The sequence below is a fragment of the Solea solea genome, chromosome 12 (genome assembly GCF_958295425.1).
Source record: "Solea solea chromosome 12, fSolSol10.1, whole genome shotgun sequence".
Taxonomy (NCBI): Eukaryota; Metazoa; Chordata; class Actinopteri; order Pleuronectiformes; family Soleidae; genus Solea; species Solea solea.
In genome coordinates, this window is record NC_081145.1 from 23,813,229 (window position 1) to 23,826,453 (window position 13,225).

Genomic DNA, 13,225 nt, shown 5'->3' on the forward strand with positions numbered 1-13,225 from the left:
TGTGAAATAGATGCGGAAAAGAAGAGAGGAGTAAAACACCAAAAGACATAGAATATGGGACAGATGGATTATAGACCATAGGCCAGAGTTTGTCGTAAGAGCAGATCGGAGACAGTGAGCTCGAGGACAAACTGCACAATGGTGGTTACAGGATGAGGATGAGGATGAGAGGAAGATAGGCTGCATGTCTTTGTGTGTGCTCGTCTCTCTGTGTGCTGTATGTGTGTGTGTGTCAACGTGTGCAAATATCAGTGCATGTGTGTAGTAACACTCTTCCTTTGGCCGGAGCAAAGAGCAACCACTATGACTGCCTGTGTATGCGTGTGTGTGTGTGTGTGTAGATCTGGAGCAGTTAGAAAAGGCAGTATAGTAAAGCAGATGTTTCCTCAGTTTGGCCCTAGAACATGAACACAAAGACAAACAAGGGCCTAACCCAGAAGAACTCATGCTGAAGTAATCATCACAAGTTTATTCCCCTTAAGATAGAAAGTGTATATCTTAACAGTGATCTGAGAGAGAAAAACAAAACAAAAAACCTGACATAATTCAGCAATAATGGATCATAGTATTTTGCCTCCAGTGGTGCAACATGCAGGGTGGAACTTTTCCCTTTGGTTGAAAAAATTGGTTCAAAAAACTGACAATATTGTTACTGATCATGACAAAGAAAAAGCTGACTATAAACGCAATAAAAGCATGTGAATATCTGGGGAGCAGTTCAGAGATGGAAAGATTGCCTCGGTTCATCTGTCTCATATGAAGCGTGTGTGTCTGTCTATGCTCATGTGGTGGGAGGGGCCCGGGACAGTGAGCCGCGATCCCAAAACGGTTTGCATTTAACGGCCTGGGAATGACATTCAACAATCAACTATTTATCTAGGATTCCTGCCCACTACAGCTTCAACGCTATCAGGTTCCCTTTTGGCATCGAATCCCGAATATTGCCAAATACACTTTGACACCACATCCTCCAGTCTCCTCTCATCACTTACACTTTCAGTTTACAACTAAAACTATGACAGTTTTCTGCAGGTTTCCATTCCAGCCATCAAAATACATTAAAATTTACTTAAATTTTATTCCCATGAAAAAATTTAAACAAAAAACTATTCTATTTATAACGTAATGTACAGTAAAATAAGTTCAGCTTATTAAACAAGAGCTGAGTGCAGTGCACCTTGCGAGAAAAGACACTTGATTTGCAGAAAACATGAGCGAAACCGTAGGAATTAGTCAGCACAGTGTTTGTGAATGAATATGTGCATGTGTGAAAATGATAGAGGAACGACTGGAAATGGCAAAGTGATCCACTGAGCGCCACCTCTGTCCTAATAGACCCATGCGAGGTCAGCTGTGAGGAGCAGGGCAGCTGCACGGCACTAATCCCAACAGGCAAACGTTGTGAACACAAGTGTGGCACTGCTGCTGCCGCTGCTGAGCAGCCAACCACGTGTCAAAAGTGTCGAGTCACTCCAAGAGCGCTTTTTTTTTTTTTTTTTATAAAGCATTTTGAGTAACAGGCAAAATAATGAATGATGAGTTAGTCATTTATTTATCATTCTTGAAGCCTCCTGTGCAATCATTCAATTCATATTCTTATTTAATTTTTAATTTAATAGCATCTGAAACTCCAGTGTAAAGAAGTCAAGATCTGAGTTATGTGACACTAGTATGAAGCATTTCAGCAATGTTTTGCTAAATGATGTAAAAAAAGAGAAAGAATTACAGTAATGAAGCCTGGGGGAAATCCACAGTCACCCTCATCTCTACTTCTACAGACACAATGCAATGTTTCCCATCCCATAGAAACAGGTCAGTAACACTAGCAGGAGATGACATACAATTCTTATTATCTGTCCGAGAGGAAGCAAGAACAATGCAAACACCGCATCGGGCCCAGGACAGAACCTTGGTGAACAACAGAAACAACTGATTCAACTGAATTGTCCACAATCAAATGTATGTAAAGCATCACTTCTGTTACGTAAGAAAACTACATCTTATCATCAGAATTTGATTAGCAATTTAAAAACTAATTCAGTCATTGTGCACATGGCTTGAGGTGAAACCACCTAAAGGTAACATTTACAGGAATCTATGCTTATGGGGTTTCAATGGCAGAAAAAGACACAGTTGTGGTATCATATCATTGTGATACTGAAAATGACAGTAACAAGGTCAATAATAGATTCTGTGCTGACCTTTCCCACACTAAAAGCTACTTCTATTTCTCACTTTTAGGGATGTATATACACCTGCTCTTACTCTGAGAACAGATGCACAGAATGCTAATGGTGCTCACCAGCCATAAGTAAACCTGACCAAAATGACACTCGTGAAGCAACACAAACATTAGCACAATTGCAGGCAGTTTAAATTCCAGCAACAGTTTCATTTCTTAAGTCAAACACTTAAGAATGAAATTAGCAACCATTTCCACTGCTATCTGTGAATGTTTTTATTTCCTTTTTTAGAAACAGCTATGACAGCTTCAGGAGGCAGAAGAAAGCTTTGCAGAGACATGAGACAGACAGGCGAGCAAGACCGGTTTCATTCAAAACAAAACTACAAGTCTAGCAGTTATGAGCAATTTTTAACAGAGAAAAAGACCAAAGCATCTGATAAAGCCCCATTTCATGTGAAATGTAGCCCGTCTTTGTCTTACTTGTGTCTGTTACTACACAGCAAGCGTGTCCTTCCAAAATATGACCATTCAGGCAAGTTTGACTGGAGAAGCAGCACGTGTTCAAACACCACAAGAAGAAGACGAGTCTCTGCTCACATGAGTCAGCAAATCACAAGAGCGAACAGGAAACAAAATAAGCGTCTTACCTCTGGTCATCCTTTCGAATAACTCCTGAGCTGAACACACCGACAGGATCCCACTCCTAAAAGAGATAAAGATAAGTGTGACAATGTATTAAAAAAGATGACGTGAAGCGTGAGGACAAGTCAGAGTGATGAGGACGAAAAAATGCCAACCATGGTTAATGTAACTCCTCCTCAAATGCTGTGACAAAATCAAAACCCTCAGCGCACTTCCATCAGCAGTTTATCATCCACTTGTAACTGCGCCTGCTCCTACAATATTGCCTTTGCAATAAGTAGCTGCGATGTCTTCGTCCCGCAATTCCCCAGAAAAAGCTCTTTAAAACTCCTAAAGATGAGGAAATGAAGAAGAGAAGAAAAGCAGAAGAAGGAGCTGATACCTGCTGTGAGGCTGAAGGTACCACTGAGAGAAAGAGAGAGAGACTGTAGCTACATTAGCTCAATGTTTGTTTACAGCATGTTGTTAAATTGGAACCAAAATGGTGAAAATGTTGCGTCTCTACATGTTTCTTTAACAAGTGTTTTGATACCAGAGCGTTTAAATTACAACCTTGAACCAACACTGAAGAACAGTGATGTTACCCAGCTTTGGTCCCCACTTAAGTGTGAGTGTTTAAACACCACATTTTTAAAACCTAATTTTTATAAAAACAATAATGCTCAAAAAGTGGAACAAATATTCTGCTCCTTGAAAAGAGAAATAAACAGCCCACAACAACACAGTTAAAATGCTATCGCTACTTTTTTATTTATACTTTTACAGTCTGTGCCAAGGGAAGCCTGCATGTCATATTTAGGGCTTGTCATATTTGTATAATGACAACGCTGAGGGCAATAACAATCCTTTAAATGGTCACTCTACTTTGTGTGTATCCTTCATTTCCCCTGCGACAGAGATTGTGGTTGATCCAATGCCCTTTTAAATGTTTTCACTGGAGGTGTGTGTCCTTTTTTCTATCTTGACATTACTTTTACTGGTTTTAATGAGTTGGAATAATTGCAATGGCATGAAGATAACAAACTGGAAAATCTTATAACTGATCTAATAAAAGTTTGCAGACATTATGAATATTGTGACCTTGAAAATTGTGCTCCAAATCAAATGAAGATAAAAATTCCTAATTTTGTATCAATGAGAACAGAAGCTGCACTATTTTCTTCTTCTCCACTTAGACACACTTGTGGCCTTATCACTCGTCACAGTGACTTGGATGAGAGGAGCAGATTATTGCACAAAGGAACCAAGTGATTTTATGCTAAATGACCTTCCTATCAGGTATAATCTCTGGCTGGCCTCATAGAGATCGCCTTATGTGAGCCATGCAGTGAAGCCTAAGGGGCCTTTCATCACGGCGGGTCAGAGAGCTAGCTTCACTTCCGAAAAGGTGACGCCTCACACCTGCCTCCCCACGTTCCTGCGGAATGTCGTTTAATGGGAAGATAAGGATGAATTCACTCGGAGGGACAGCACGGAGCGAGTGACGGAGTGATGGAGCACGGGATGCGAGGAGCTTGTTGCGTGAAAGCCACTGAAATGTGACGTTGTCAAAACACAGATTTCTCCCTTTTTTTTCCCCAACAAAGTGAATACATCCGAATACAAAGCATGTGGGGGGGGGGAAAAAAGAGCAGAGGTTTGAATTACAGTAGATCTCTCAATCTTTAGAAGTCAGGAAAAGGGATCTGATGAATGATGAGCAAGACATCCAGGACTAAAGATCATGCATTGTCTGAGATGGCTTTTTAATCTTATATATCTTCCATTATCCAACCTTTGTCTTTGAAACCTGAGCACCTGGCAGAGCACCTCAGATACCTCCTTCTACCATACATACACCACACAACTTAATTTGGTAGATCTTGACTTGGCTATACGGTTGGTACTGGAACTCTATCCAGAGCAGTCTGATGATTTTTGATAATGTTTTTGACAGTTAATGAAAGGCAAATTACGCAGCTCTCGCCCGGGAAATCGCAACTTCCCCTTTTTCCTTAGAAGGCTTGTCAGTATTTTTTATTGTACTTGTTTCCCTTTAGGTCTGTGCATGTTTATTGACAGTGTTGTACCAGCTTTAAGGTCCACGTCTTATCCTAAAATGACAGCAGCTGCTGAGACGACACTGAGAGTCGCCGAAGGCTCCAGTGGAAGGGGAATCTCCCACTCTGAACAAAGCTTTTCTCATTAGTCCTTTAAACAGCCTTTCCTGGGCCTCTTTGCTTCTGAGGCAGAAGATTATAACAGCTGCATTTTATTAGGGCATTAGAAAGTTTCTCCGTTGACGGTACATCCGCTTGTGTGTTACGCAATGTTAGCAGTTCATCCAGGTGGGTGACAACAAAGAGATAAGGGTGCAGGTAGAGTCCCAGACCTATTCTGGCTCCTAATCTCCCCATTCTGACACACACTTTGATTTGTGAGTCAGTGCAAAGCCTGAGTAAACAACCTGCCTTGTTGCCACCCAAGTAAAGACTGCAGGTAACTTTCAGTCAACTCTTTGGTCTCCTGAGCATTTGTTCAAGGTGGTTCATTTATCTTTTCAACCCCGGGTTAATTGGAAAAAAAGTGACTTGACTGGCAGACTACAGTGTCCTCCCCGCTCTCCTTTGTGGAGCAGTTTATTTGAGGCCTGTTAAGATTTGGCCCCTCTCTGTTTGTCCCGCTGTAGCGTGAGCAGACAGATGTTCCCGCACAGAGGTCAGGACACACAGACTCATAAACGCATGACGACACACAATCGCGCCATGTTGACAGAAATGTTTCAGATCCTCCGAGATGCGAGACTCCGAATAAAGACGATGTGACCGCAGAGAAAAGATGGGGAGAAGAATGAGAGAACGTGGAAGCGTTACAGACGCAGTGCAGGACAAAGCAGTGGATTCCTGTCCTGTTTTTACAAGTTAGACACTTTATACTTCAAATTAAGGCTCCGATATAGAATATAGACGTTTGTGTGTGTGTGCAGCTGACGGCAAAAAACACAAAGTCAGATCCACACAATGCCATTAAAAGCTTGCAGTAAAATCAAAAATAATTTATAACGCAAGTACACTTACTTTTTTATAAGATGTTGCTTTTTATATGTGATTAGGTTTTGTGAATTATGAGTATTTAACATGATATTTCTGTATTTAGGAGGAGCCTTTGTGCTTGAAGCATCACTATGGCAAATAAAATCCTTTAGCAACCTTTACGACCAAACTTTCTGTAAGAATAAAGCACAAAAGTGGAAATGTCTGCTAAATTTTGAGCACTATTTAGAGGTCTGGTGTCACACGCAGACAGAAAGCCTCGGGTGACGGTGGGAAGAAGCACCACTGAAAAAGAACATGGAGTTCACAGAGATAAAGGCAATAAATATGATCTGCTGTGACCCCACACTGTGTCCTGCAGTCTCTGTGCATTCCACCCCCGATTCCTCACAGGCCCCACTTAAGACGTGAAACCTGTGCTGACAGCTCAACCTGCTGACCCCTGTGACCTCGTCTATCCCTTCCCCCTGAGGCGGGACACCGCTGGAGAGAGGAAGTGACACGGCCGTGGGGGTGAAAGGTCGACGCAGAATATGCATTTCAAATGCAAAGGGACAAGATGGATGGATGGCGGCGACAGTGGTGGAGGTAACTTGTTTTTACAAGTCAAAGAATCTCAAATAGTTTTTTTCCTTTTTTTTTGTGTCTAGTTGAAGCAAAGACAAAATGACAAGATGTTGACAAAGGACGTGCCATTCGGAGACAAAGAATGGACAACAATATGTGCGTCATTGAAGGATGTGGATAACTATGGTCGGGATAATTCAATGCGGACTGATGAGGCATAAAAGTATTTTTTTCCAGCTTGTTTTCTTTTTGTTAATAAAACCACAGTATTTCAAGACTGGGGACTATATATATATTGTCTGTCCATTATCACACACTGGTGAGCATTTGGAAGAACAAATGGGACACTCATGGTCAGAGGGCTGTGTTTTGGTTTGCTCTCTCCCTCAGGCTTGAGATTGACTGGATAAGGAGATCCAGGGTGGTCAAGATTTCACACTGCTGGTTTTACTCTTAAGCTGAGGGGCCAAAGACCCATTAGTGACTTGCTCTGGGAAAATACGAGGAGTTCTCCGACTACTTTATTTCGTCTTCATCTTCTGGATCTTCAGCCGCGGATCTTACCTTTTGCTGCTGTGACCAATACTTTGGTGGTTTTCTTTTGGCCTTGTAAGAGGCACTTCTGTCAAGTGATATAATCAGACCACATCAAGGGTTTTGCCTTACAACACAGGTGCACTAAGTGTTTCAAAGTACAGGGAGAAGAAATAGACATATAGGTGAGATATGTCGTAGAAATTCCGAAAAACGAAACTTCTGTTGAAAGTTAAAAATAGCACTTGTTCCCTTTTCTTGAGCTTTTCATCTGGAGCTTTTGTTTTGTACTTTTTAAACCCATGTGCCATTATCAGCTTATTTCGCTTGACAGCACTATAATAAGCCAACATACCTTTAATCAGTGCCATCTGTCAGAGCCAGTGGACATACTGTATATCACAGAGGACAGTGAGTGTGTTTAATGTGTTGTTATTACTTTACAGGTGTACTTCTTTTTTTTCCATTCCACCCACAGCTGTCTTTTTCTTTGGCATCAGGGACAAGCACAGACACAGGCACACCTTTAACGGCAGAGGATTCCAAACCAAATGGAGGTTGATTGGGAGAACAAACTTGTTCTCCTGTTGTTATTTCTTCCAGTGAAAGGAGTGTGTGTCCTGAAGGGAACACATCTATCAGACATCAGGTCAAACAAACCTGACCAACGGTACGCAAAAGTCATGGTTTGGTACGAACCTTGGTTTTGACATCACGGAAAAAATTGCTTTTCATTTACTAACACGTGTAAATGACTAAACAGATTCAAATATAAACATAACAGTGGCCAATTGTCCATCATTCCCTTAACAAAGGATGTGCTCAATAAGTATTATTACAAAATAATTCTCAATATTTCTCCACTTACTGACAAAACTTAAGGGTGAACATGTAGGTTCTCAAATAAATAGGAAGTAAATTCAGTTTGTCTGTCACTCGACAACAACATTCGGGGGCTTGGCGTCACAGTTCCATCGTCAGGGGAAACGAGGAAGTGTTTACCTCTCGACATATTTTGAAAATGTACACACGTGAAAAAAAATGTACACACGTGAAAATGTGTCCGTTACACCCCCAGAACAAATGGCAACTTGAACGGTCATCAATTTAGGAACTGAAAGCCCAGTATAGTGTATAGTTTGAGAACATACACTATACTGACACTTACGTATATCTGATCGGAGGTTATTTCAGTCTCAAAATAACATAACTGTCCTTAATATTCCTCTCTCTCTTGCGCTTTCTGTTTTTTTTTTTTACACACTGAATAAACGGAAGCCGAGTCTGGGGCCACATTCTTGCCCTTTCCACACTCAATTGCCAACACAGCACGTGGCTTTGTGCTGGCTTCGGCGATGGCTCCTTTTAGAAGTTCTTAATGGGTCACACACACAATATACTTTGTGTTACCGGGCAGTGAACCTCCACTGAGGGGATTGGTGGTGTCACCAGGGTTCAGGTGATGGAGAGGCAGAGAGGGAGAAGAAGAAGAAGAAAAAAAAAGAGAGAGAGAGAGAGACCCATGGGTTGATGACATACTGAGCAGGAGTTCAGACACTCGGCTCCTCTGTGTGTTTACTGCAGATGTGTGTGTGCATTTGTAAAATATGTTATCAATAGCCAACTGCACCTGTCATACACAGTTTATGAGAAAAGTGATTCACTTAATAGTGAGGGGAACACAAAAAGTCCCTTAAAACTAGGCTGAAATATAAGCTTCTAAAATGTAACCTTAAACATTTCAACGTCCAAAACAAGTTTGCACAATAAAATAAAATCTCTTTGTGTGTTGCATCATTAGGGCTGATAATAGTCGCCATGTCTTCCCTCATTAACTGTCATTACTAAATGAAAAAGATGAGATGCTGAACGTACAAGTGTTTACAGAACCCAGACATTTGCAGCTGTGCTCATTTATTCAGTTGAAGTTGCAACTTTTCAACATCTGATTTTAAAGTCAATGAAAAAAAAAAAGCCACGTCATTTCTATTCAGTAAGTGACATTTCGTGTAATGTGACCCCTGCTCTGTACAGTACATGCACACACACACACACACACACACACACACACACACAGACCTCTACCACACACAGGCACGCACACACATCGATATGTCCAACAGTGGTGAACAGCTGCATGGGTCGCTCTGGAGCGAGACCAGCCACCTCTTGGCCACAAAGGGCTGCTTGTGCCCCCGGCTCGCTAGGAACATAAAACACAAGAGATAAGACCAGACACTGTTTGCCAGGACCAATGGACCTCCCCAAAACAGGAACTGCAAGTGCAAGTGTTTGAAACACACACACATGGATGAGAGGAAGCACACACATGCATGTAAATGACACACATGTGGCACAGGTTTGAATGTATGCAAGTCTATTCAAATGATTTTTAGATGGCTGATTGAGTTATTAAGTTGGTAAGTGATTACTTTTGTTCATAACAAATGAATCAAACATGTCATTTTTTAAATAATCTCACCATTTCCCCTAAAGATGATTGGATATATGTACTTTTTTTGTCCCCAAACTGTTACTTTTGGTGGCTTGTGTCAGCTATTGTTGGCAAACTTTTGGTAAAAACGTGTTGCATTTTGACTTTGTTAGAAAACGCTGGCCCTGAGACGTGAAAGGAGTCCGGTCTATTGTGCCGTGAATAGCGGCTCAGGCAAGGCCAAAAGAAACCTGCTTGAACAATGAAGCCGTACTCTCTATTCTTTTCTATGTGGCTCTATTTCTGCTGAGTCATGATTTGTCCAGTCACCACTTGCAGGCCCACACAGACACAGGGCCACACACACCATGACACAGTAGAGGCTGTGTGGCTTGGATCAAGGTCCACTTGCAGAAGAGGAGGAGGGAAAACCCCCAAAACGTGACTGATGCCTTTGTCCTTATCGCTGCCCTTCTTCTTCCTCCCTCTATCCATCTGTCTATCCATCACCAGGCCTGTGTCTCTCCCGCTCTCTCTCTCTGTAACCTCCCCATTCCTGTCCATCTGTCAATATTGCCACTCTCCTTTAATGCCCACAAATCTCTCTGTGGTCACTCTTATCTTCGAAAATAAATTAACTACAAATGTATTCTCAATTAAGTTTTGTAAAGAGTGTTTTTTTTTTTTGAATAAACATTGCAATACTTACGATACTTTTATAGAAGTTTATAGCTGTGGAACTTAAGTATCTTAACCGTTTGTTTTCCTTACTGCATCAAAACAATTTTACTGAAAAACCTGCACGGATAAAACCGTGTGTGGTGCAAAGTTTGGTCTCGACGAGGTTTCAAACTTGGTGGATGTCTCACTCTTGCTTACTAATAATAAAAATAATACTTATATATTACTTAAGGCTTAGCTCCTTTCAAGTAGAGCTACAACTAAGGATTATTTCTTGATTAATCGAGTAAAGAATGTAACATAAAATGTTAGAAAATGTGTTTCCCAAACCTCAAAATGATGACAATGATGCTCTCAAACGTCTCAGGTTTTTCCAGTTTAAATGATTTCTTGCTAGAAAATAATCATATTCATTTAAGAAGCTAAGAAAATAAGAAAGCTTATTTTCATTGTTTTATAAACCCTCTAAAACTGAATAATCTATTCGCAAATTAGGCTGCAAAGAAGGAATAAAACGAAAAGAAAAATTAGAAAAAATTAGAAAGAAAAAAAAGACTAAGTTTTGCGAGACCGAGTTGCTGTGATGCTTGTTCTCCTTTCTTTTTGTCCTATGCAAAGCGCACTTGTTTCACATGACATCGCAAAACAACACTTGTGTCGGTTCTTGGTCGCGTTCCTGTTGAGTGCACGGACAAACTCGCTGGCCTTTAAAGTTTTTGGAACATTTGTGTCCACTGCATTGACAGGGACGCGTGTGTGTCGGCAGTTTATTTGAATCATTTCCACCTAATTCATCACCTGTTCATACACAGTTCACATGCGTTCAGTGGGCCGTATGCAGCTGTACCTCATTCATAACCTTCCACTTCACACACACACACACACACACACACTGAGAAAGAGACAGCGATGCAGATGTAGTTGCTGAGCAACACAACAAAAGAAAAAAAAAAGTGCGATCCGATAAAAAAAAACAACACAAATATTGGCTTTGCATGGTTTAGAATGAGAGTTGGGGGATTTTGCAGAACTGCAGTATGTATACAGGAGGTGGAAGCTTCAACATCTGTTTACGCAAATAAGGGTGAGCGAGGAGGACGGAGCCTGAAACACCTGGGACTTGGGTCTCTTTTGGGAACACAGAGTGTTTAATCCACAGAATCAGCTTGTCGTAAAGGAGATTACTGATATAAAAGGCGGCGGGGATATGGACGGTCACACATTTAGGCATACACAGTCACAATCTGAGACGAAAATGCATTTGAAAACCAGGAAACATTGGTTATATAGCATGTTTAAAAATGATTTTTGCAGCAGAATGGAGCCTATACCTGCTCTGAAAGCCTATTTCTGGATTATAACTATGCAGAATTAAGTGAGTAGTTTGTCTGCTTAATTGTCAGATCCAGGAAGTTCAAGAGTTAATATTAAACCGTTGATCAGTTAGAAAGAAACTGCATTCATCTCTCGTATTCAGCAATGTCTAAAAAACTCCAAACATGTGCTTTATGAGACGCAGAATTCATTACATTTAGTGACGTATGTTTTCATGAAGTGCTTCTACACGTCACAGCTTAAATGTCAAAATGTTGCTTTATTATTTGGTTCACTTAAGGTCATTAAGAGACTGAGATGACGTTTATTTTACTAGAATTAATGATTCACTATTCAGTCTTAGGACACACACACACACACACACACACACACACATACCTTTGAATGTACATCCATGCAGGGTCATTTTCACACCAATAAAAAAATGTAATGTTTTGACTGAGTGAGACTCAAAGTGTCTTTTCAAGTTCCAATAAAGATCATGATCATGAAGTGACATTTGTTTAGTGTTCCTAGTTTGTTCAAATATCTTGCCACATTTTTTTTTTTTACATTTGAGATTATTTGTGTTCACGTTGCATCACTTGTATTTTTTTATTCTTTCTCTACTGCAATGATATCAGCCTTCTCGTTGACCCCACCCACATCTGTAAACAACAGGAATTTTTTATTTTTTTTCTAGAGAATGAGACAATTTTTCTTTGTCTCAGAGGCAGAGAAGTATTTTCTCTCAAGAATCCCAGGAGATGGAATTATAATAATATTTATTATAAATCTATGTTTTATGAAAGCAGATGATTCGTGACAATCAAGAAGAACTGTATTTTTTGGTGACAGAAATAAACATAGAGATAATATGCGTACTGATGTTGAATGTAAGTATTTCACACTTCTTGCTTGTTTTTGCATTTTACATCAAACATGAATTCTGCATTTCTTTGTTGTGTTTTTGGTTTGAAGATAATGCTACAAATCGCTGTAAATGACATTTTCTTTGATTGTAATTTTAAGGTCAGACAGTAAAAATACTGGCGCTTTAGTGCTTGACTGACTCTCAAGGAGAGTGTGTTTATAATGAGCAACATCACTCAATGAGAACAAGTTTTCCATTTGTGTTACTGAGCAGCAGCAGCAGCAGCAGCAGCAGCAGCAGCAGCAGCAGCAGCGGCGACATTTTCCGAGTGTTTCAGTGATTATAACCAATTCCTGTGTCACCTCTCCGTGCCAGAAAAACATTCCACTGCCACTCTATTTGCAACTTTTATTCTTAAATCTTGTGATTGAGCATCATACGGAGAACTCACTCAACGAGACATATATTTTAAACTTTAACTGCAAAACGAGCCTACGTCAAGAGAGGGGGACGGACGGGGGACGGACGGATCCCATGTGATTGGTTGATAATTGCCATGTTTGGAATGATGGAAAGATTCTTTGATCTACGTGCCGCCAGTGTTCACGGGCAATGTACTGTACATGAAAGAGCCAAAAGCATTATCACTGATTAACAAAAGCAGCTGCGTTAAGACTAACTCTACCTTTGTTGAACCCTGATCCAGAAACAATACATTAACTATGTGGAAGGCAGGTCACGCACTCTCTTTCAAACACCCATCGCACCTCACTGGTGACTTGCACAAGCACACCCTTACCCCGCTGATAAGATTTAGACTTATTATTTCGGTTTCACTTTGACTTCAGATCAACAGCCATAACTGTAATGGGTAATCCAAAGGGTGGGCCGCACCGTTAAGATGCTGTGAATGTGTGTTGTGCAGCTAACTTCCTGCGAAAATCTGTCAAGTGGAGGCAGTG

At 40.7% G+C, this 13,225-nt stretch overlaps 1 long non-coding RNA gene across 2 annotated transcripts in view; it reads right to left on the reverse strand.

The window, feature by feature from the left end:
- The window catches only part of LOC131469713 (uncharacterized), a 97,689-nt gene that overhangs the window by 13,196 nt on the left and 71,268 nt on the right, over positions 1-13,225 (reverse strand). For both annotated transcript variants that reach the window (XR_009241829.1, XR_009241830.1), the window contains exon 3: positions 2,833-2,888. This is a non-coding gene — a long non-coding RNA (uncharacterized LOC131469713). The remainder of the gene's footprint in view (positions 1-2,832; positions 2,889-13,225) is intronic.